The sequence below is a fragment of the Aedes albopictus genome, chromosome 3 (genome assembly GCF_035046485.1).
Source record: "Aedes albopictus strain Foshan chromosome 3, AalbF5, whole genome shotgun sequence".
NCBI lineage: Eukaryota > Metazoa > Arthropoda > Insecta > Diptera > Culicidae > Aedes > Aedes albopictus.
The window spans coordinates 76,645,629-76,667,838 of NC_085138.1; the positions used below are offsets into that span (position 1 = coordinate 76,645,629).

The window sequence follows — 22,210 nt, forward strand, 5'->3', positions numbered from 1 at the left end:
CCGTATTGTGAGAATCTAATTAATATTTCATAGTTCTACGTGCTACTCGAATACAAATAAAAATCTGGCACGTTGTGAGCGTTGATTGCATAAACTTTCTAAGAGTTTGGCACCGTTTTTTTTTTTGTTTTTGAGCACGTTATAAATATGTTGGTATCTTGTCGATGAAACGAGAGTTAAAGTGAATTAACAGCCCAAGGTTTTGAAATTCCTAGGAAGCTTTGTAAATCGTTGGTTAAATGTTTAAGATATTGAAGCTTTATAAAGTAAACCTCAATGCTAATCGTTTTACCAGCCAGCTTTTATACGTCATGTTACTAACGTGTCACCCGTGAATTTAGAAATTTTACATTTGAATGATCATCAGTAACAACAATTTGAAGCTTGGATTCCAATTTCATTGGAGATATGCATACTATCGCTTTATCTATAGACACGTTAAAAACACCTACTGAGTTTTGTAACAGTATAGCAAAAAATGTGATATATAATCAAAGTTTTAGATGAGTTACAGAATATATATTCATTGCGAGGAATGATTAACATGCGAACTTGAAATAATATTCTATGAAGTTACTACATTTTCATTATACCCTATCATATCTTATATTTTCAAACACTGTAATTTGCGATCGTTTCAATGAAATGTTGTCAAATTTTCAGATAGAAGTTGTTTGAATGCAGTATATTTGAAATGGTGTTTGTGAAACTTATTAGTATTTGTTTATGATTTGAAAAGCCAATGAAACATCCTAAAACAATATTGCCATATATGAGCTAATTCTATGAAAATAGAGGAAAATCTTCAAACAGTAAAAACTTTGGTTTCCCTCGATAAAACACTTTCAAATTTTCGGAGGAGATACTAGAATAGTATATCTTTCAAATGTCGGTTGTAAGTTTGGAGTAAGTTTTTATTTGTTAATAGTGGTATCAGGCACACCGTGCGTGCATATTTACTCATATAAGAAAATCCTATAGAAATGGCTCCAAATCTTCAAATCACAATAACTTTAGTTTCCCTCGATGAAAGATTTTTAAATCAGAGCAGATACTAGAATAGTATATCTTTCGAATGCCGGGTGCCATTTGGGTGGACATTTTTATTTGTTAATAACGGTTTTAGGCACACCGTGCGGGTGAAACGATCAAACGATCAATGTGAACCAACACAGTTGATGACGTACCTCAACAATAGTAAAACAAAGACCCATGATCGAAATCAAAATTAACACTTCCGAATTTGTCGGTGGCAAACACGACAAGGGCAGCATACCATCTTAAGGAAGCATTGAAAAAAAATTAAAAGCTAAATTAAAATACAAGTCTTCCGGATTGGTACAGGTATACCTCGATTAAGTACACATTTTAATTTTCGAAACGTCTATAAAATCGAATTTTACATTAAATCAAAGCAGTTTTTTTATTCTATTTTCATTTAAATTGTATACCAAAATGTACAATTACATATAAAAACTGCATGAAAACTGAGTTTTCGATAAAAGGCTCGGAGATTTTGGCATATATTAGAAAATACTTATCGCTAAATAACGAATAAACCACTATCTCGTTAGGATCGAAAACTTTAATCTCCAAAAATATGTATGGTTGATTCAAAAAACAATAGTTTGGGCAATAGACGGACATACACAATAACTTTATTTGCGTAAATGTCCTAAAAATTCAAAAAGTTCAAAATTTTATTGGAAAATGTCTCCGAGGATTTACCCTGGAATTCCTTTATGAAATGCTTAAAAAAAAATTTCTTTACGAATTGCTTTTGAAATTCCTTAAGGAGTTCCTTCGCAAATTTAGAGATTCGTGATAGAGCGTGGTAACTGGTTGTGCTGTATTTGTCAAACTGTTTTTCTTTACGAGTAGTGTAGGTTTGTACCGCCTTTTGATCTCGGTCGCCTTGTGTCGCAATTCTGCGGTGTTAAATAAAAGTAAGTCAACCCAGCATTTTGAAATTTATTACGACGGTCTCAGTAGAAAACCTTCCCAATCAGTTATTTCAGAAAATTTTCCATGCGTTCTTCCAGAAGATTCACAAAGAATACTTTTACGAAGTCTGGCATGAATTGCTTCATCAATTCCTGCATATTTTTGCCTTTCTCGTACACTAAGTGTACTGGAAAGGCTATATGTTCACTCCAAAAATGACTTTTTGATAGAAGGCCCGGATGGTCGAGTCACATATACCAATCAACTCAGCTCGACGAATTGAGGTGATGTCTGTGTGTGTGTGTGTGTGTGTGTGTGTGTATGTATGTGTGTGTGTATGTGTGTGTGAGTATGTGTGTGTACAAAAATAAACTCACATCACTTTTTAGCAGTAAACCTCAACCGATTTTAATGAACGACGGTTCATTCGACGCGGAATCTGGTCCCATTGTTTCCTATTGAAAATGGTTCGGATCGGTTCAGCCGTTCCGGAGTTATTGCCATTTAGGTGTTCCGCAACGGTACCCCAGGAAGGGGCCCGATAAATGCTACAAAACCATGCATGCGACACATCAGACCACGGCTTTTTGGATAACCTGATAAACGGTAAGCAGGAAAATAGTCTCAGGCATATCTAAACCGATTGTGTTCCGGAATCGATTCCGGATGTCCCGCCGGAAGTTGTAAAATATAAAAGTGAGCCAAATCCATGCATGTGATACATCAAATAGCGGCTTTTTCGATAACCTGATGAACAGTGAGCAGGAAAATAGCCTTAGATCCAGCAGATACTACTGGCAGTGTTCTGAAACCGATTCCGGGTGCCCCGCCGGAAGTGGCCAAATATGCAAGTGAACCAAACCCATGCATGCGACACATCAAATCGCGGCTCTTTAGATAACCTGATGAACGGTTACCAAGAAAATGGTTACATACCATAGTTGGGGAAACCAGTAGTATTCCGGAACCGGTTCCGTGTGTCCTGCCGGAAGTGGTCAAATGTAGATGGGAGTAAGCAGTAAAATAATCTCAGACCAGTGTGGAGCGGACCTGGTGTGGTGGTTAGAACACAAGACTATCACGCCGAGGACCTGGGATCGAATCCCACTCCCGACATACTCACAAAATGTGGGTTCTTCCTTCGGAAGGGAAGTAAAGCGTGGGTCCCGAGATGAACTAGCCTAGGGTTAAAAATCTCATTAATACAGACAAAAAAAATCTCAGACCATAGCTGAACTGGTAGTGTTCTGGAATCGGTTCCAGGTGTTCTGCCGGAACTGGCCGAACATAAAAGTGAACCAAACACATGCATGCGACACATCAAATCATGGCTTCTTCAATAACCTGAACCGGTTGTGTATGTCCCGCCAGAATGACCAAAATGTAAAATGAATCAATTTCATGCATGCGACACCTCAATTCGCGGCTTTTCAGATAACCTGTTGAACAGTTAGCAAGAAACTAGTCTCAGACCATCTTTGAGTCAATAGGTACTGGTTGGAACCGGTTCCGGGTATCTCACAGGAAGTGGTAAAAAAAACAGTAAAAATAATCAATGCAAGCGATAAATATGTGTAAGAGAACAAAATCTTGACAAAACTGAAGCAGGTTCATCAAATCACACCTTTTCAAATTAAGTAGGTGTAAATATACAGTAGGATGGGGGCTGCATGGGAAAAGTTTTTCAATCCCCTTTTGCGTCTAAAATTACTGCGCAAAATGTTGATTCGACTGGTTGCTCCTCGTGCTCTGTGTGGATTTAGTATGAAAAACTTCACTTGCTTGCATTTTTTGGTCCAATTTTATGAATCTAGTAACCAATAATAATACAATATAGGGTGAGCACCCTAAGGATCACGTTGAGTTTTTTGAAAGTTAACACAATTTTTAAAAGTACCTCTCAGTAGTTCTTTTCTATATCATGTTTTCCACCGCCCATAAACATGGCAGGGTTCAAAATTCACAATAAGGATGATTTATTTGACTAAACAAAAAAGATGTTTTATGGTCAGTTCAAACATGCTGCGGGGCAAGAAGAGCACTTCATTAAAATCAAAATATTTTAACTATACATTGGCTATGCAGTGATTGAAATAGTAAATCTTGTTTATTGCCATGGTATCACGTTCTAAAATGATCAGTTTTATTTCGATTATTAAAAAAAATGCGGTTTTATAACACTTTATACAAAATGACCCGAAAAGCAATGAACGATTATTAAGTGGCTTACTTATAGAAATTAACGCAACCAAATAGTTACAGAGAATACGGAAACCCAATAATTTTCAAAATATTTTCTATATTCCCATCAGGGGTGCTCATCTTACCCCACTATATGGAAATAACTAAAATTGAATAAATTTTAACGTTTGTTTTAAGAACATATTTCCTAATGCAAGTTAAAATGCTTTGCAGTAAGCTAGTAATGTTCGATGATAATCAAAATTATGGTAAAAATTTGATTCTCACATAAAAACCTAGCCGGGGCCCGTGGCGTAGTTGGTCACACGTTCGCTTCATATGCGGATGGTCATGGGTTTGATTCCCAGCCCCGGCACTTGCAATTTTTCGTCAGTTGCTTTTCCCCCGAGAGCAACTGACACTGACCCTCTTCTGAGCCCCATGGCTCAAATGGACTCGGATACCTGGACATCGGCGAACTGCTACTCATAATGGACCCCCAATCGGACTGGAAAGGAACAACGGCCATCTATCATCATCCTTGTGCTCATCATTCTACTAGGTATAAAGTAGAAAAAGTGAAAGCAGCAGAAAAGCAATCAGTTCGATAAAGTAGAATAGAATATAGGCGCTGTACAAAAAGTGCAACTGTCAATTGAAATTGCTCACGTAGTGCCCCAGTGGACAATAGAGCTGTAAATTAGGTTAAGTGATTAGGAATAATAAAAACCTTATTTTATTCTGATGATTTCTTATAAGAAAATGCTAAAAATCCATGCTATTGACTAATTTGACGATATTTTTCAATTCGTTCGTTATGAGGTACCTTTTATCAGGTTTACAAACAGGATGAACTTTATTCTAACGGATTATGAAGTTGTTTGGACAAAATTCATCATAAAAGTAGTAAAACAGAGGGGTCCTCATCTTGCCCCGGGTGGCCATTTTACCCCGTCCTACCCTAGCCTAAAGTGTACAGGTAAAACATTATTGAAAACTGATTTTTGGTTGTGAAAAAAGTTATACTTAAACTTGTTATTATCGGCTTGGTATTGACCAGCCTCCACTAATAGTAATAGTGGTCAAGCAGTCAACAAAAAGGTCTGACATTTTTCAGTTCTGCCTATATATTGAACATAACGTCGGAATATGTGTTATCAATAAATTTCCCAACTCGATGATGGCTTGGATAAAAGTCTTGCTTTTATAAATAAAGTATTCACAGGATTCAGGACTACGACTTACGTCGACGGAAAGATCATGAGTACATATTCGACGAGAAAGGCACTATCACCACTAGGTGGATTAATCCGGTTTTTTTTACAAATCATTTCAGAGATTGTTTGAAAAATTCGCCCAGGGATTACTTCTGGAATTCCTCTGAATATTTATTCAGAAATATATCTAGGCATTCGTTTGGAGAATCTATTGGAGATTCTTTTAGAAAATCTACCAAAAATTTCTTAAGAAATTCTTCTAAAAAATCTCTTTCGGAAATTTGTCCGAGTACTTGGCCCAAAATTCTCTCACGGATTTTTTCAAAAAATCTTCCATGGATTCATTCGAAAATTTTCTTCAGGAATTTGTTTAGAAATTCCTCCTATTCTACAAATTCCACAATGAATTCTTTCAGAGCATCTTGCATGATTAACTTCTGAAATTCTTCCATTTTTTTTTTTCAAAAAATTATCTATGAATTTGAGCAGAAATTCCTCCAAGGATTCTTTCAAAAATTCTTTAAAGATTCCTTCAGAAATTGCTTTAGAAGATTATTCAGAAATTTCTCCAGAAATTTCTCTTATAAAACTTTCAGCGATTCCAGAGTTTTTTTTATAAAATGTTTCAAAAGTTTGTACTGGGGTTACTTAGGTACCGGTCAGAGTGGACGCGTCACGCGGCGCGATGCGGAAATTTGCACGCAAAGGAATAACAATCAATAATAAGGAGCCGTCAAATCGTATGGGAAATCCGCGTCGCGTCGCGTGACGTGTCCACTCTGGCCGTACCCTTAGGAAATTTTTCCAAAAATTTCACCAGAAATTCCCATAGTAACTTCCAATTTCTCCAGAAATTCCACTAAGGATTCGTCCAGAAGTTACACTATGGTTTCCTCCAGAAGTTTCATGAACAGTTGTGTAAGAAAGTATGAGTTTCTTCTGAAATTTCTCCAGAGATTTTCCCTATTTTTCGGGACTTTTTCAGATTTTCTTTCTGAAAAGTCCTTCGGAAGTTCTAGCATTCGTCGTTTAAGGTCATTTAAGACCTTCCAAGGATTTATTCCAAAACTTTCTCCGGGGTTTGCTTTAATAATTCTTCCAAGGTTTTTTTTTTTTGAAAATCTGAATTTCTGTCGGAATTTTTTTTGGGATTTTGTTCAGAAATTTCTCCAGGGACTCTTTTTAAAAAAATGTGAGATCCTTTCGGTAATTTTCTGCAGGGATTTCTATAAAAACTGCCCTAGGGGTTACTTAACAAATTTTTCGAGGGATTATTTTGGAAGATCTCCCATGGCTTTTATTATGGTTTGTCTCATCTTGTCCTCCGGGGGAATAAAAGTGCAAAACGGGGGGCCTAGTCAACCGCTGGACGAAACATTGGTCCAGAGATTTCTTTACAAATTTCTTCAAGGATTATTTAAAAAAAACTTCCTCTGATTTTTCGATAATTCTTTCATGGAGCCTTGCTGAAATCCATCCTTGGATTCATTTAAAAAATCTTTCACGAGTTTCAGAAAAAAAAACTTCCAGGGATTCTTTAAGAAATTCTTGCAGGGACTCCTTTGGAAATTCCTCGTAGATTTACTTTAAAAAATCATCCCGGAAATCCTAAAGAAAGTCAGTCAGAAATTCTTTCACAAAATCTTCTAGGGATTCCTTTAGACTTTAGAATGTTCTCCAAAAATTTCTTCAAGAACTCCTTAAGGCGAAACTGGCAGCATTTTCTCATTTTTTCGGTTTTTGATTTTTTATTAAATAACGAAGCAATATTTTCAAAATCGGTTTTCGTACACATGTAGAGTATAGATCAAGGTATCTTCTGATTTTTTTGAGGTGGAAATGTTTTCCATTTTTGTAGAAACCATTTTTTTTGTGAAATTTTGTTCAAAAATGGTTTCTGTAAAAACGGAAAACATTTTCCACTACAAAAAAAAATCAGAAGATACCTTGATCCATACTCTACATGTGCACGAAAACCGATTTTGAAAATATTGCTTCGTTATGTAATAAAAAATCAAAAACCAAAAAGTGAGAAAATGCTTCCAGTTTCGCCTTAAGAAAGTCTTGCACGGATAACTTCCAAAAATAATGCGTGAATTCCTTTAGAAAATACTTCCAGAATTCCAAAATACTCCATGGATTTTTATAGATAATAATTCACGGATACATTTAGAATCATAAATTCAGGATTCCTTCAAAATTTTCTCAGAACCTTTCTAAAGAATTTTCTCCAAAAATTTCTTTAGAAATTCAACAAGAGATTTTAACCTTGCAGGACGCGCGCCTGTTTGACCCCAAAACTGCACCGCGCTCGCGCTGAATACAAGGTGCGAGGCTTTTTGGAAGTGTTGTACTTTTTACAACGGCGCGCGTCCTGAAGGGTCAAGGAAATTCCCAAGATTTCTCCACATTCCTTTAGATCAGGGCTGCCCAACCTTTTTCGCATGTTTCAGACATTCTCAATCGGTACGTTCGCAAAACAAGTCAAACATGGAATATTTTGGCATCAAATGAAAGCTTAGTGTTGCATCTAACTCATCCAAGCGTAAAAGTTAGAATTTCTTGACAATTTTTAGCTACCGGTGCAGTTGAACCCAAAAAACAGTCCGGCCCGCGGGCCGGATGGATTTCTTGACTGAATTGTCACGGTAGCTAAGCGGATACGTTAAATTTGAATTTCAACACATGCAACCATTAGCCCTAATACCATGCTTCCATTTGATGCTAAAATATCTAATATCCGACCCTTTTTACGATTGTACGAACCAAAAATGTATGAAACAAGCGAAAAAGGTTGGGCAGCCCTGCTTTAGATATTCAAGACATTTCTCTTCCAGAAATTGCTCCAAGGATTTGTCTACAAATTCCTTCAGAGATTCTTATAAGGATTCTTACGGAAAGGCTGGAGGACATTCTTGTAGAGATTCCTCCAGAAATTCACACAGAGATTTCATCAGAAATTCCGCCGAGTATTTCTCTATGTATTTTCTTAGAAATTCTCCCAGGATTGCCTTCAAGCGTACCTCTTGGAATTTCTCTAGAGATTCCACCAGAAATTCTAAAAAAAAAGTTTAGAATTATTATTAGTTGGTTAGGTATTCCACCAGGGGTTTCCAGGTGTTCCTTCAGGTATTCATCCTGGAATTTCTTCAGATAACCCATCAACAAATTCTTAAAATATTACCGTTTCTTTTATATTTTTTCAGGAATTCATTTAGATTTTTCTTCAGATTTTTTTTAAATCCTTCTGAAATTGTTTCAGCGATACTTTCGGAAATATCTTTAGAGACTTCTGCAACATTCTTAGAATCATTTCAGAAATTTCATCAGGGATTTCTTCAAAAGTTGATCCATGGATTCTTTTAGAAGTTGTTTCAGTAGTTCCTTCAGGAATTGCACAAGCGGTTTCTTTAAAGATTCCTCCAGGAATTCAGCCATGGGAATGTACCACTGAAGGAGCGCTGAAATAGGGACACCTCGACTAACTAGCTCTGATTTTACCATGACAGCACTGGAAATAATTTATCACACATTTAGTCTGTAATCTGCCGAAGCATTACAATGACATTTTTATGGAATTAGGTAAAAATTTTGGAATTTGATCAGCTGAGTACACGCCAGGGATCTAAAAAAATATCTGGAATATGTTACAACTCTCGGTGAGGAAGTTATACGAAATCTTGAAAGAAGTTTGTTACAAAGCTTTGAGGAAAAATCTGGCGAATAGGAAGTTTGCATGCATCCGCCAAAAATGTTGTCATTGCTAAGGAATCTGTAAGAAAAAACATCACCAGAGAATAACCTCCGCTCATCGTGATTATCGACAAAGCGAGAGATATTTATGAAAAATTTATGAAGTTAGAAAGGGAAGTATGATATTAAGGTAAATGTATATAAGTATATCATGAGATATGCTTTGACACTATTACTGCAACTTTTTATCTGGTTGGATACTCAAAATTTTACCACTAAATAAATGTACATAAAATCTAAGTAAATAGATAAAAGCGAGGGTCAATCCCAAGTAACAAAATGGGATGCTACCATAAGGCTGAATTTAAAAAGGCTGAATGCACAAAAGGCTGAAATTTCAAAAATGCAGGAAATGAGTTATAGTACTTCTTCTTCTTCTTTTTTTCTGGCGTAACGTCCCAACAGAGACAAAGCCTGCTTTCAGCTTCTATACGCATTTTAACAGTTATTAATTGAGAGCCTTCTTTGCCAATGACCACTTTGCATTTGTATATCGTGTGACAGGCAGGAAGATACTTTATGCCCGCGATTGTCAAGGAATTTTTCATAACAAAAAGTTTCTGGCCCGAGGGAGAATCGAACCGTCACCCTCAGCATGACTACCCGTTCGCTAACCAGATCGGCTACATATATGAGTCCTAGTCATAGAATGTGCTTAGTGAAGAGGCTAATGAAGCATACCAACTAACACAAAAAATGACTGATGGTATTTCAATCGGAGATTTTTCCTTCTTTGAGCATGAGCTATTCTTTCGAGTCATACTGTTATGGAGATTGGTTGCCATTACAGCTGCCAACAATGTGATCAGAGATTTTCCCTTCTTTTAAATATGTGCTATTCTTTGGAGAAATACCGTCATAGTTATGTAGGCGATCAATAATGCATACTTTAGCGCGGAAAAACAGTCCTAACGCTTTCCGATTTCGAACATAGTAACGGAAGCATGTTCGTCCAATGAACCATCAACCAATGAGCGGTAGTGTGCGTCAAATGTCAAACTCAAGCAAAACCAATGCAAGTGTCAGGGCTGAGTGGTCGACCAACTAGCAAATTTTCATAAAGATCATTATATTATAATTAGAGTGTTATGTGTGATGTTAGTGTTGCCTTTAGGCTCGCATGACTGCCTTTAGGCTCGCCGTTTGAAAACTAGTCGAATCATTATTTTAGCCTTATGTTATTTCAGCCTTTTGACATTTTCAGCCTTTTGAGATTCAGCCTTTCGTAATTCAGCCTTTTGTTATTTTTTTTTTTTTGTTATTCGCCTTTTCTATTTCTGGTTAAGACATGCCCACAGACATTCGAGTTTTCAAACATGTTTTAACGAGAGTAAAAATAATTCAATCTACACTTTATAAAGCTGGAGCATTTATATTAAAAATATGTAGTGAAATTAAAATGTAATTTTCAGCTTGTTGTGATATATATTTAGAAGCTTGTTTTCAACTATTTGAAAAACGGGTTTTCAAAAATATCGATTTTGGTGTTTCAATTCATTTTCTGGTTCAAAAGTAAATGTTTGCAATTCAAACTAATAGATGTATAATAGATATGCATGTAGAAATACACGGATATATTTTTTGCAATTTTTATCGAGCTTAATGTCATGCGTAGAAAACAATTTGTTAAGCGATGTTTTTGAAAAATATAGCAAATTGTGCAGAAGCTTCAAAAGGTCTTTTAGGGAAAGTTCTACCGCATTCAAACGAAGTGTTAAATGCAACTTTCAATAATTGGCAACTGATGTTAATATATTAAGGCAGGATATGTGTGAGGGATGGTGACATAAGGCTGAATTTCAAAAGGCTGAATGCACATAAGGCTGAATACAAAAGGCTGAAACTATGGATATGTATCAAAAGGCTGAAATTACAAAAGGCTGAAATAACAAAAGGCTGAAAAACATGGATTTCAGGCCTGAAATGTCACTTAGCCGAATGGGTTATAATGATTTTAATTCTAAGGAGGATTACTAGTTGTACAATATTACTAGTTACAATAATATTACAATATTACTAGTTGTCCCATGTACAGCCTAGTTGAACGGTTAAATTATGATCTATGCATATACCTCGAAAGAACAGCCTATCTAAAAAAGCGGGAAAAATATCTGATGGGAGAGTAAGTATTGTGGCCGCAAATAGTACAGTGTAACGACTAAGTGGAAAGCTTTGATGATAATATCCACATACTAATAACTCTTCCATGATAGATTTTTTTCTTTTTTTTAAATAGGCTATTCTTTTGTGGTATATGCATATATTCAGTGCTGGCATTCTTACCAAATGTGTAAAATGCAGCGAGCTTCTGCGTGCGCATATTCCTTAAAAACGATTTATCAGAGATTTCTCCTTCTTTTGAACATAGGCTGTTCTTACTGTGTTTGGATGTTATAGCTGCAGCTCTCAAAGATGTTGCTTCTTTTAAAATGTTGAAAGAACAATAATTTAAGTTCAGGTGTTGAAGCTGCTTACTTTTTACCAGATGTTTCTCCTTCTTTTAAACATAGGCTATTCTTTCGAATAGTATTGTATTCTAACTGAACGCGAGCAAAAAATGAACTGAACACTTTAATTTTTTTGGACGACAATGAATTGAACTTGCCTGTCAGAGCTTTTGCTGCTTAAGAACATCATTTGGCTCTGAGTTCATATGCGCTTATCTTCATCATTAAATCGTATGTGCCTGGACTAGGAAATAGAAATACACTAGAACTGCAATGGCGCTGTAGTAGTACCACTACTGACGCTGTAAGGGCGTGGCAAACTAGATGTTAGTCACACGAACAGTCGCGACAATGGACTTCTGTGGCTAGTTATTCTAATGACTAGGACCTTGTGCCGCATCTCCATGTTTGGACGTTATTATGTTATGTCACGGGAAAATGCGTCACATTGGTACGACATTGTGGTCTCGGATATTGAAATACAGCTCTAGGCATTCGGATTTTTCGAAACACACGATAGTCGGGCTTGTTCACTCTCTCAATAGAAGGAGATTCTTAATCGAATTCTCGCGCTCAGTATCATACGGGCGTATCTACAATGATCGATTTCTCTTCATCGATTTTCTCTTCGGCTAATAACTTATGGCCGGCAAACCATTTTTGGTTGTTTTTGTTGTTTTAGATGCTAGTCCTAGTCGTCCTTCACCGAAATACACCGAGAGATCATCCGAATATTGGTCGTATTTTCCGGAATAATCCGAAGAGAAGATCGACGAAGAGAAATCGATCATTGTAGATACGCCTGTATGATACTAAACGCGAGAATTAGTTCAAAAGATTGCTAAAATTGACGAAAAAATGGCGCAAATATAACCATTTTAGTTTCACAGATACCAGGGTAACATGTTAGTCAGCATGCTACGGATGCAGTTCTTTCCATTAGTTTATGCCGCGTTCAATTTGCATGTTCAAATATATTTGATCGCAGTGTGCCGAGTATGAACTTCAACGCAAATTGATCGCGTTCACACTGTGGTGCTGCAATTCGGTTCTGAACTCTTATGCGCACAACATTGCTTGACATATATAAGAAATAGTTTCTGTCGACGCGAATAAAGCGGTATAGTCCCGGAGTTCTGGAAAACCCGAAAATCTCCTACATTAATACATTATTGGGGTGAGGAGGGGTGAAGTATAAGAAAGTTTTAATTTCCTGTCATGGTTCCTTGAGAAACTTAATCAGGAATGGCCAAATGATGGACTGACGACCAGACTCTATTCGTTTAGGCAATTTTATGATTTTCGATGGTTCATGCCGCTAACTCCGTTACTGTATTGTATTAAATTATATGATTGGAAACCTGGATTTTCCAAAACCCATGTTGACCGGACTGGTACGCTCAGATATGATTCCAATAGCAGAAGAGTTTCTGAATCTAATGAGCTCCAAATGTTTGAAATCTGTGGAAACATGGTGGAGGTATAACGGTTTCAGTTTCGCGGATCCCACGGTACCCTGCTGGCATTCAATTTGGAGCTCGTACGCGTTAGAAATTTTGAACTGAACAAAGTTCAAACATTTTTGAGCAAAAATTACAATTGTTTGCATCTATGATTCATTCAATACTTGAAAAATGAATAAAGTGCATTAACATAGACATTATGATAACGAAATCCATAATACTATGATCCACTCGAATGTCTTTTCATCAGTTAGAGCCTTAGCTCACGTGACCAGATGTCCATTCGATAAATAGTCCAATCGACTAAATGTCATATACTTCCTCTTCCGTAGAATGGGTTTTGACCGAATTTTCATTTGACCAAATGTCCGTTCGACCAAATTTCCAAAGATTCTTTTATTTCCTATGATCAATTCAAGTCGAGTCGAATGTTTTTCAAAGATCAATAGATTAGCCATTAATGTTCAAAATGTCATTTCTTTCGATTCTCTACAGCTTTCAAAACTTTTCAGCCTTTTGATATCTTTCAGCCTTTTGATACCTTTCAGCCTTTTGATCATTCAGCCTTATGTGTTTCAGCCTTTTAATCATTCAGCCTTATGTGATTCAGCCTTTTGTACGTAACCCACAATTTTTGACATCCATCCAATTGGATATCAGCCTCTTCTCAGCCCAGCAGTTCAGGTCCATTTTTATTGTACAGTTTGATATACCGCAGAATAGTTCTGGGCCAGCAAACTGTAAATTGGAACCACTTTTAGCAAGCTCGTCTGCCATTTCATTCCCTTCAATGCCAGACTGCGCACAGACTGCGCAGTGAAAGAATGCATTCCCAGACAAGCTTTGAAGTACATTTGTAAGCGCACAATGCTTTTAGTGCAGCTTGACTGTCTGAGAAAATACAAATATTTGCATATCTGTATTTTCTCTCAAGGCAGATATTTGCGCATTTCAAAATAGCAAGAATCTCTGCTTGAAACACTGTAGGATAGTTTGCCATCGCCACTGAAATATGTATTACAGGACCGTAGATGCCTGCTCCCGTTTTTATTCCAACTTTTGAGCCATCTGTACAGAATTTGATTGATCCTTGACTAACAGTGGGACCTCCGACTTCCCAATCTGCACGAGTTGTTTCGTGCAACTTGTAAGGAACATCATGGTTCTCCACAGGTTTCATCCAGTCTTTAATCATTTTCATTACTGGCCTATTTTGGAAGTATTGTGAAATGCTCAGGTGATCTACAAGATCACCTGGCATAAACTTTTCAACTCGTTCTCAGCAATTCCTTTTCTGCTTCTAATTGCACGTACTCGTGCAAAGGTAGCAGATTGAGAATCGCATCTAAAGCTTTTGATGGAGTGCTTCGCATTGCTCCTGTAACAGCAATGGACGCAAGACGTTGAATTTTTGCAAGCTTTGATTGCGTGGTAGCCTCTTTTGTTTTTGGCCACCAGACAAACGAAGCATACGTCACTTTTGGGCGGATTATGGCAGTATAAAGCCACATTATCATTTTTGGTTTCAAGCCCCACTTCCTGCCAATAGTTTTGAAGCATAACCAGAACGCACTTGTTGCCTTACCGATCACGGACTCAATTTGAGCACTCCAGTTCAGTTTAGCATCTAGTATCAAACCTAAGTATTTGACTCGATCACTAGGATGAATTTGTATTCCTCCAAGCCGAAAAGCTTTAAGGTTGATCTTCCTTCTCCTAGTAAAAGGGACAATTACGACTTTTGACGGGTTGATGCTAAGGCCCTCCTTAATACACCATGAATGTGTGTAGTTTAGGGCCCTTTGCATTCTCTCCGAAACAGTTTCGTCATACTTTCCTCTCACTATTATGACTATATCGTCTGCAAAGCCCACAACTTCGAAACCTTTTTCCTTCAAGCTTCTTAGAAGATCGTCTACAACTAAGGACCACATTAGTGGTGAGAGGACTCCTCCTTGAGGGCAACCTTTCGTTGCCCTTACTGATATAGAAGAACTTCCCAGCTCAGAGGTGATTTCTCTTTTTGCAAGCACAGTATAAATCCAATGTATGATACATTGGTCGAAGTTTTTGTTCTCCATGGCACGATTCATAGATGAATAGGAGGCATTATCAAATGCTCCTTCTATGTCTAAAAAGGCGCATAGAGCTATTTCTTTTGCTGAAAACGTTTTTTTCACCTTTGTTACTAGCGAATGAAGTGCCGTAATCGTTGACTTACCAGATTGATAAGCAAACTGGAAGTCAGATAGGGGATGCTCTTTTATGTAAGAAGAATTGATAAAATCCTTCAAAACCTTTTCCATAGTCTTCAACAAAACTGAAGAAAGACTAATTGGCCTGTATGCTTTGGGATGCGTCTTGTCTCGCTTCCCCTTTTTAACAAATAAACAAACAAACAAATAAAACCAAATAGAATCAAAATTGTTACTTGGGATATAATCTAGGGTCCACTAAATCGAGGTATACCTGTATTCACACATTTACACATTCAATGATCAGTACGCTGAATTGAAGAAATCCATTATTAACCTGTGAACTGAATTTTAATATTTTTATAATAACTTGCCACAGAAAATAAATTTTACCACTTGAGATTTTTTTTTCCAGAATATAACTCACTGCTAATAAAAAATCCATAATATAAAAAAATCAAACAGTGCTTTACTCCTTTGTTTTGAGTAGGATCGGTCACCCTAAGTAACATAACCTGAATTCTTTTTTACACGGTTCATTTTTACATGATTGTCGTATTTTGCACGAGTTTGTCGAAGTTACGCGACTTCGACATTTGCGGATGACATATCGCGTAAAAAAAATCCATTAAACTTTTTTGCGCGATTACTCGAAGTTACACGATTTTTTATTTGCCCGCACGCATTCAACGCATAAAATCAGAATGTTGTGTATAACCACTTTAGAGAAAACGAGGCAAAATCTTTTTTTATGTTTTGCATTATTCTTTGGCATAACTAACATAACTAACAATCACATTTGCTTGACACATAACACTTACATAGCATATATCGTTGATAATTTGGATGAAGTCAGCAGATTTTTTTTTTACAATTGTTAAGTTGAGAACCACTCATCTCGGGGCACTAAACACAGTTAAACAACAACAATTTACAACAATCACTCGCACCGTTTGATCTTATTTTTCCCGCAGCGGTCGTTTCTTCGATACCCACAACCAACACAATCAGACAGGCATTTGACCACTAGCGCCGACACAGTGTGACCGTCGGTCCTCTACGTCGATCCTTCACCAGAACCCACTACAAACGCTGCTGTTATTATAGCCGGTAGCTGCTGGCTGTCACAGAAAAAAAAAACCACGGCGGGGACAACCGAAAATAACAATCATCACTTGTTTGCGCGCCTCAGTTCCACGCGCTATTCACTGTCACGTTTTCCTCCCAGCATCCACTTACTTAGCAGCATCCCCCGAATATAACACCTTCTTCTGATCTTCTGACTGATGAGGACCTAAATTCGTCCGTTCGTAACAACTTCGCACAATGTGGTCTCTTCCCACTGTCGAAAATTCCTCCCCAAATCCCCAAATTGACCGTGAATTTTCGCGCGCCGACGACCCCGGCGATAGTTGATCCTGACCTTTCCCTCGGGAGCTAGAACATCGCGTCGCACTACGCACTGGTCACTGGACTCTCCATCCACACACGTCGTCGTTTCTGGTCCACCCCGAATAGCTTGGTAGTGTAACGGCGGAATAACGCGTCTTATCACTCGATTAGCGAACACCGAACTGAGGCGGAATGCAACGCGTCGAACGGAACAACCGACGATGCCCGTCCAAGACCAGCTAGCTCCTCCAAGCAAGCAAACGCGCGCGCTGAACTTTTTTTTTGGATGTAGGTACGGATGGATGGATTTCACGCGATCTCTCTGTTTTCGTTCACACTCTTTTTCGGGCGCGCGGGTTGAACTCAAACACTCTGGCTATGGCTGTTACACACAGTAGTGTGGATGAACACCCGCTTGAGTGACGACGACGACGACGACCGCCACCGTCGTCGTTTTCGACGTCCTCGGTAAAGTGAGCGATTAGATAATACGAGCGTGGAACAGCTGACCAGTTTCGGTAGCCGGCGTCAATGCCAATGGATGGATGGATACCCACCTACCGATGGAGATGGGCTAACTAACAACAACTTGTGGATGTTTGGCTGTTGCCGGCATTTGGTGGGTTCTCCGGCGGTTCCGTGCGCATGCTTGAGAACCGGTGGTACTCAGAAGGGATGCCAAAACCGGCCGGTTTGAAGAACTTGGAACAGACGAATTAAATAATAACAGTGGAATCAACAGAATATGCAATAGGTATATAGGTACAGAGCACCAGACTTTGAACTAGACCTGTGCGCCGACTATATTTTGCTCGGCGGCAGCGTGAGCGCCATTTTTGGCCAGCGGCGGCGGCGTCATCGACGTCACGCCGGTGGCAACTTTCGGCGGCGGCGTGAATCGGCGTGCAGGGATACCAGATGTGAGGACATTTTTGAACTTCTGTGAAGACATTTATTTTTTGTGAAGACATATTGAAGACATTTCAAATCATGTGAAGACTTGTGAAAGCCGAAAAATAATATTTATATTGTTGATCTAACCCAATAATTCAAATCTTGAAACAATTTCAGATGAAATGCGTTTAAATTTTTGTTGATAAAAACTTACAAATTCTTAAATTTTCGGTCTTTAAGTGGAAATTTTGAAGCAGTTTTTAGTTATTTCTTGGAAATTTTAGGATATAATTTATTGAATTAATTTTAGATCAGCAATTTTATAAAGAAAGCAAATTCTCAAGAAACAGCCAGCCAACACATTCCATGAATTCTTCAAGATATCTTTCAGAGCAATGAAATATTTGTTAATATTTTTTTTTAAATATCATTCAAGGACTTTTTTTAATGTCACCAAAGATTCTGAAAGACGTTATTTTTAGTTTTTTTTTAGTTTCCTCCAGCTATTCAACTAGGTAATCTCTCGGGTGCTCTCCTCTAGTTTTTCAAAATCTCTAAAAATGGAGGTTCTTTCTAAAAGTATTACCGATGTTTTTTTTCGGAAATTCTCACGAGAACTTCGTTCAAATTTCAAACAGAGCTACGTCCAGAATTTCCCGCAAATTTTTCTGAAGATTTGCTCGAGAAAGCCTGTTATCACGGTGTGCCAAAATCCGTTATTAACAAATAAAAATGTCCACCAAAGTGGCACCCGGAATTCGAAAGATACACTGTTCTAGTATGTCCTTTGAAAATTTGAAAATATTTCATCGAGGGAAATCAAAGTTTTTGTGATTTGAAATTTTGAACCATTTCTATAGGATTTTCTTATATGAGTAAATATGCACGCACGGTGTGCCTGATACCACTATTAACAAATAAAATTGTACTCCAAGCTCACACCCGGCGTTCGAAAGATATACTATTCTAGTGTCTCCTCCGAAAATTTGAAAATGTTTTATCTAGGAAAACCAAAGTTTTTACTGTTTGAAGATTTTCCTATATTTTCATAGAATTAGCTCATATATACACGGTGCTTCATTTACCGTTATTATAAAAAATATATACCATCAAAACCTGAAACGCCATTCTCTTTCTTCATCATTCCTACACCTCTGGACAAATTTTAAAAAAAATCGTTAGACGAAATTTTGAGTTACGCCTTTTTAAAGGGCCTAACCCCTAAAAATCAGGGTTTCTTTAGAAAAACATCATATTTTATAACAGAAGCATGTTTCTGCCATCAAAATTTGAAACGCCATTCTCTTTCTTTATCATTTCTACATCTCTGGACAAACTTTGAAAATAAACGTTAGACGAATTTTTGAGTTACGCCCTTTTAAAGGGCCTAACCCCTCAAAAATGAGGGTTTCTATAGAAAAACATCATATTTCATAACAGAAGCATGCTTTTGCCAACAAAATTTGAAACGCCATTCTCTTTCTTTATCATTCCTACACCTCTGGATAATTTTTTAAAATAATCGTTAGACGAAATTTTTAGTTACGGCCTTTTAAAGGGCCTTACTCCTAAAAAATCAGGTTTTTTTTTATAGAATACCATCATATTTCATAACAGAAGCATGCTTCTGCCATCAAAACCTGAAACGCCATGCTCCTTCTTTATCTTTCCTACACTTCTGAATAAATTTTTAAAATAATCGTTAGACGAAATTCTGAGTTACGCCCTTTTAAAGGGCGTAACTCCTAAAAAATCAGGGTTTCTATAGAAAAACGTCATATTTCATAACAAAAGCATGCCTTGAAGTCCCAAATAATAAAACGTATTATTAATAATCCTTCAATTTGATACTATATGCTAATATTGGCTATTTGTATTGATGTTTGTATACAAATTGGCCATTACGCTAATATAAGGGAAGTATTTTCAAACATGTAGGAAGCAATCATGTTTGTATCAATTGCCATTTATAGCGTGGGACGTAAGTTTTTTGTATTGCTTTTTAAAGACAAAACAAGCGATGGCATGTGCCTATCTCATTCGTTAGATTTTTTGGTGAATGCTGTTTTCATTTAATAAACATACAAAACTAAGGATTGAGATGATCAATTGTAATGATAGTTCTATATTTAACTGCTAAACTACGTTACCGAAGAATAAACGTAATTAAATGAAACTAAGTTTTATAATAATTCTAATATAAGTACTTATGACCTTCAAATGGGCGTAACTGGAGAATTTGACCAACATTAATTTTGAAATTCAGTTTATTGGTGTGCTTTAACTATATAAATGAAAAAGTAAATGAACTGTCGTTTATGTTTTTCATTGTATATTGTTCTGGCTATAATAGTAAATGAAGCCAACAACGTCTGTATCCTACAGGTTAATGAATACTTCCCTTATACTGGCGTTATGGCTAATTTTTATACACAATGCATTCAATATTAGTGTATAGTATCAAATTGTAGCATTATTAATGATACTGTTAATTATTTTGGACTTTGAAGCATACTTCTGTTATGAAATATGATGGTATTCTATAGAAACCCCTATTTTTTTAGGGGTAGGGCCCTTTAAAAGGGCGTGACTCAAAATTTCGTCCAACGATTATTTTCCAAATTTATCCAGAGGTGTAGGAATGACAAAGAAAGAGAATGGCGTTTCAAATTTTGTTGGCAGAAGCATGCTTCTGTTATGAAATATGATGTTTTTCTATAGAAACCCTCATTTTTTAGGAGTAAGGCCCTTTAAAAGGGCGTAACTCAAAAATTCGCCTAACGATTATTTTCAAAATTTGTCCAGAGGTGTAGAAATGATAAAGAAAGAAAATGGCGTTTCAAATTTTGATGGCAGAAACATGCTTCTGTTAAGAAATATGATGTTTTTCTATAGAAAACCTGATTTTTTAGGGGTTAGGCCCTTTAAAAGGGCGTAACTCAAAATTTCGTCTAACGATTTTTTTTAAAATTTGTCCAGAGGTGTAGGAATGATGAAGAAAGAGAATGGCGTTTCAGGTTTTGATGGTATATTTTTTTTGATAATAACGGTAAATGAAGCACCGTGATATAAGAATATTGTCATACGGTGCTCTTCATATCTTAAACAAATAACATCGCTAAACAATATTTAAAAAAAACTTCGTATTATGAGATGGAAAAAAAGAACAGGGTTTTGGAACCATAGAAGTGTCATAGTGAAAGAATTTTCGAAAAATATTGGAACGGGACTTCACAGTTCAAGACTGAAGTTTGAATTGATAACTTGGGGTGTTCAATTGATATACGCATTTGAGTTTCTAGGGTCAAAAACCCCCATTATTTTTTTTCTCATTCCATAACGCGAACTAGTGTTGAACTGTGTCATTAGTTTCACAAATTAGAAAGGTAAAATAAATATTCAAGCAACTTCTCTGAAAATTTGGCAACATTTTTTTTATCTGTATTAACGAGATTTTAAGCCCTACCTAGGCTAGTTCATCTCGGGACCCACACTTTACTTCCCTTCCGAAGGAAAAAACTCACATTTGGTGAGTTTGTTGGGAGTGGGATTCTATCCCAGGTCCTCGGCGTGATAGTCAAGTGTTCTAACCATCACACCAGGTCCGCTTCACATTTGGCAACATTTCATTGAGAGGAATGTCAATTACCGTAGTTTGAGAATCTAATTAATATTTCATAGATCTACCTGCTACTCGAATACAAATAAAAATGTGGCACGCCGTGAGCGTTAATTATATAAACTTTCTAAGTGTTTGGCACCGTTTTTTTTGTGTTTTTAAGCACGCTATAAATATGTTGGTATCCTGTCGGTAAATTTGAAAACGTTTCATGATGAAACGAGAGTCAAAGTAAATTAACAGCCCAAGGTTTTGGTATTCCTAGGAAGCTTTGTAAATCGTTGGTATAACGTTTAAGATATTGAAGCTTTTAAAGTAAACCTAAATGCTTATCGTTTTACTACCCAGCTTTTATACGTCATGTTACTAACGTGTCTTCCGTGAATTTAGAAATTTTACATTTGAATGATCATCAGTAACAACAATTTTAAGCATTGATTTCAATTTCATTGGAGATATGCATACTATCGCTTTTTTCTATAAACACGTTAAAAACACCTACTGAGTTTTGTAATAGTATCGCAAAAAATGTGATATAAAATCAAAGTTTTAGATGAGTTACAAAATATATATTCATTGCGAGGAATGATTAACATGAGAAATTGAAATAATATTCTATGAAGTTATTACATTTTCAATATACATATCTTATATTTTCAAACCACTGTAATTTGCGATCGTTTCAATGAAATGTTGTCAAATTTTCAGAGAAGTTCTTTGAATGTTGTATCTTTGGAATGGTGCTTGTGAATAATATTTGTTCATTATTTGAAGAGCCAATGAAACATCCTATGACAATATTGATATATATGAGGTTATTCTATAAAAATAGAGGAAAATCTTCAAACAGTAAAAACTTTGGTTTCCCTAGATAAAACATTTTCAAATTTTCGGAGGAGATACTAGAATAGTATATCTTTCGAATGCCGGGTGAGAGCTTGGAGTACATTTTTATTTGTTAATAGTGGTATCAGGCTCACCGTGCGTGCATATTCACTCATATATGAACATCCTATAGAAATGGCTCAAAATCTTCAAATCATAAAAACTTTAATTTCCCTCGATGAAACATTTTCAAATTTTCAGAGGAGATACTAGAATAGTG

General features: G+C 36.7%; 1 protein-coding gene across 7 annotated transcripts in view; it reads right to left on the reverse strand.

Moving 5' to 3' along the window:
- Positions 1 to 17,151, reverse strand: part of LOC109399758 (FMRFamide receptor) — a 728,822-nt gene extending 711,671 nt beyond the window's left edge. For 5 of the 7 annotated variants that reach the window (XM_062859892.1, XM_062859895.1, XM_062859893.1 and 2 more), the window contains exon 1: positions 16,022 to 17,151. The gene's annotated coding sequence lies outside the window, so the exon portion shown is untranslated. The remainder of the gene's footprint in view (positions 1 to 16,021) is intronic. The other 2 variants (XM_062859894.1, XR_009999269.1) reach the window with 2 other exon arrangements.
- Between the last annotated feature and the right edge of the window lie 5,059 nt (positions 17,152 to 22,210).